This window comes from Pongo pygmaeus, chromosome X (genome assembly GCF_028885625.2).
Source record: "Pongo pygmaeus isolate AG05252 chromosome X, NHGRI_mPonPyg2-v2.0_pri, whole genome shotgun sequence".
Taxonomy (NCBI): Eukaryota; Metazoa; Chordata; class Mammalia; order Primates; family Hominidae; genus Pongo; species Pongo pygmaeus.
In genome coordinates this window covers 74,507,169-74,510,605 of record NC_072396.2, presented here as the reverse complement: position 1 = coordinate 74,510,605, position 3,437 = coordinate 74,507,169, and positions in this window count along the sequence as shown.

Sequence of the window (3,437 nt, the reverse complement as noted above, 5' to 3'; positions counted from 1 at the left end):
AGAAAAAGCAGATTCAATGAGAGGTAGAGGCTTGTAGGATGTGGAAGGAGACTTCAGGTCCTATAAATATAAAAGATAACATAATATTCTTTTTTTTTTTGGTAGAGACAGGGTCTCACCATGTAGCCCAGGGTGGTCTTGAACTCCTGAGCTCAAGTAGTCCTCCCGCCTTGGCCTCCCAAAGTGTTGGGATTACAGGCATGAGCCACCACACCTAACCTAAAGATACCATTCTTGATTCAAAACATGGTTTTATATATTCACACTGTTCTGTCCAGAAAGTAAAATAAAAAATTTTTTAAAAATAAAAATGGGCTGGGCACGATGTCTCACTTCTGTAATTGCAGCACTTTGGGAGGCCCAGGTGGGCAGATCACCTGAAGTCAGGAGTTGGGACCAGCCTGGCCAACATGGTGAAACCCCGTCTCTACTAAAAATAGAAAAATTAGCTGGATGCGGTGGCGGGCGCCTGTAATCCCAGCAACTCGGGAGGCTGAGGCAAGAGAATTGCTTGAACCCAGGAGACGGTGGTTGGCAGTGAACCGAGATCACACCACTGCACTCCAGCCTGGGCTACAAAGCAAGACTCCATCTCAAAAAAAAAATGTTTTTAAAAATAGGCCGGGCACAATGGCTCGCGCCTTTAATCCCAGCACTTTGGGAGGCCAAGGCAGGTGGATCACTGGAGGTCAGGAGTTCAAGACTAGCCTGACCAACATGGTGAAACCCCATCTCTACTAAAAATACAAAAAAATTAGCTGGGCATGGTGGCACATGCCTGTAATTCCAGTTACTTGGAAGGCTGGGGAAGGAGAATAGCTTGAACCCGGGAGGCAGAGGTTGCAGTGAGCAGAGATCATGCCACCGCACTTCAGCCTGGGCAACAGAGTGAGACTCCATCTGAAAAAAATTAAAAAAAAATGGTTTTACATAAATTTACCTTGTGACCCAACAATTTCACTCATAGTTTTCTACCCAAGAGAATTAAAACATACGTCCACACAAAACTTTGTACATGTTCACAGCAGTGTTAATAATAGCCACAAAGTAGAAACAACCCAAATGTCCATCAACTCATGAATAGATAAGCAAAGTATGGGATATCCACATAATGGAATATTATTCAGCAATAAAAAGAAATTTAACCAGGCAGAGTGGCCAGCACTTGTTGTTCCAGCTACTTTGGAAGCTGAGGCAGGAGGATCGCTTGATCTCAGGAGTTCAAGATTTAGTGTGGTATGACTGTGCCTGTGAATAGCCACTGGACTTCGGCCTGGGCAACACAGCTAGACCCCATCTCTAAAAAAAAAAGAAAGAAATGAAGTACTAATGCATGCTACAAAATGAATGTGCATTGAAAACATCCAAAATGAATGAAGTTACAAAAGACCATATGTCATATTATTTCATTTATATGAAATACCCAGAGAAGACATCTATAAAAGAAAGTAGTCTAGTTTGTCTAGGGCTAGAGATGGGAACAGGGATTTACTGAATGAGGCATCTTTTTGGGGTGATAGAAATGTTCTAAAACTGGATCTTGGGGATGGCTACACAACTAAGTAAATGTATTAAAAAGTATTAAATTGTACACTTGAAATGGGTGGATTTTATGTTATGTAAATTATACCTCAATAAAGCTGGGTTTGAATAAAAATACACGGTTCTTTCCTTACAAGTGCACCAGCGCTACACAATTACCAGCCAGAATTAGTCAATTTTTATAACAGAAGGATATTTTGCTGAGAAGAGGCAAAGCACGTTAAATGATGTCTTATCTTTACAACTCCAGCCCCTAGTATGGTAATGCTTGTAACATAGTAGGAGCTTAATAATTATTTGCTGAGGCCGGGCGCGATGGTTCATGCCTGTAATCCCAGCACTTCGGGAGGCCTAGGCAGGCGGATCACCTGAGCTCAGGAGTTCGAGACCCAGCTGGGCAACATGGTGAAACCCCATCTCTACTAAAATACAAAAATTAGCCGGGCATGGTGGCACACACCTGTAGTCCCAGCTACTCTGGAGGCTGAGGTATGAGAATCGCTTGAGCCTGGGAGGCGGAAGTTGCAGTGAGCCGAGATCACACCACTGCACTCCAGCTTGGGCTACAGAGTGAGACTCCGTCTCAAAAAAAAAAAAAAAATGTCTAAACAGGATCTAGTTTCAGGCACTAAAAAGGATAACACATCAGTTTGAAAAGAGCCCCTATCAGAGCAATATGAATTCTGCTAAAATTGAAGCAAGAACATCAAATTTATGTTCAAGTTTGGGTGAAAGAATGGTGAAATCATTGGTGCTTCATGAAAAGTTTATGGGGACAATGCCATAAAGAAATAAGCAGTTGGCTGGGTGAGGTGGCTCACGCCTGTAATCCCATCACTTTAGGAGGCCAAAGCGGGTGAATTTCTTGAGGCCAGGAGTTCGAGATCAGCCTGGCCAACATGGTGAAACCCCGCTTCTACTAAAAATACAAAAATTATCCGGGCGTGGTGGCACAGGCCTGTAATCCCAGCTTCTCGGGTGGCTGAGGCAAGATAATTGCTTGAGCCCAGGAGGCAGAGGTTGCAGTGAATCAAATTGTGCCACTGCACTCCACCCTGGGTGACAGAGCGAGACTCTGTCTCAAAAAAAACAACAACAAAAAGAAAGCAGTTTACAAATAGATAACTCATTGTAAGAAGGGACAAGACAATATTGAAGATGAAGCTGACAGCCGCAGACCATCTATTTTTTTCTTTTTTTTTTTTTTTTGAGACAGGGTCTGACTCTTTTTTTGTTTTTGTTTTTGAGATGGAGTCTTGCTCTGTTGCCTAGGCTGGAGTGCAGTGGCACAATCTCGGCTCACTGCAACCTCTGCCTCCTGGGTTCAAGCAATTCTCCTGCTTCAGCCTCCCGAGGAGCTGTGACTACAGGCATGCACCACCCTGCCCGGCTAATTTTTTAAATTTTTCTTTTTTTTTTAGTAGAGACAGGGTCTTGCCATGTTGGCCAGGCTGGTCTTGAACTCCTGGCTTCAAGTGATCCGCCCACCTCAGCCTCCCAAAGTGCTGGGATTACAGGTGCGAGCTACCACGCCCAGCCCTGAGACAGGGTCTGACTCCTGTCCCCCAGGCCGGAGTGCAGTGGTCCAATCTCAGCTCACTGCAACTTCTGCCTCTGGGGCTCAAGCCATCCTCCCACCTCAGCCTCCCAGTTACTGGGATTATAGGCACACACCACAACTCCCAGCTAATTTTTGTATTTTTTGTAGAAACAGGGTTTCACCATATTGCCCAGGCTGGTCTCTAACTCTTGAGCTCCAGCCCACCTCGGCCTCCCAAAGTGCTGGGATTACAGGCGTGAGCCATCATACCCGGCCTTTCCCCAATTCATTATGTAAAAAAACTGCATTTAACGTGGTTAAATTCTCAGGACCCTCAGTTCTTTCAGGATGGACT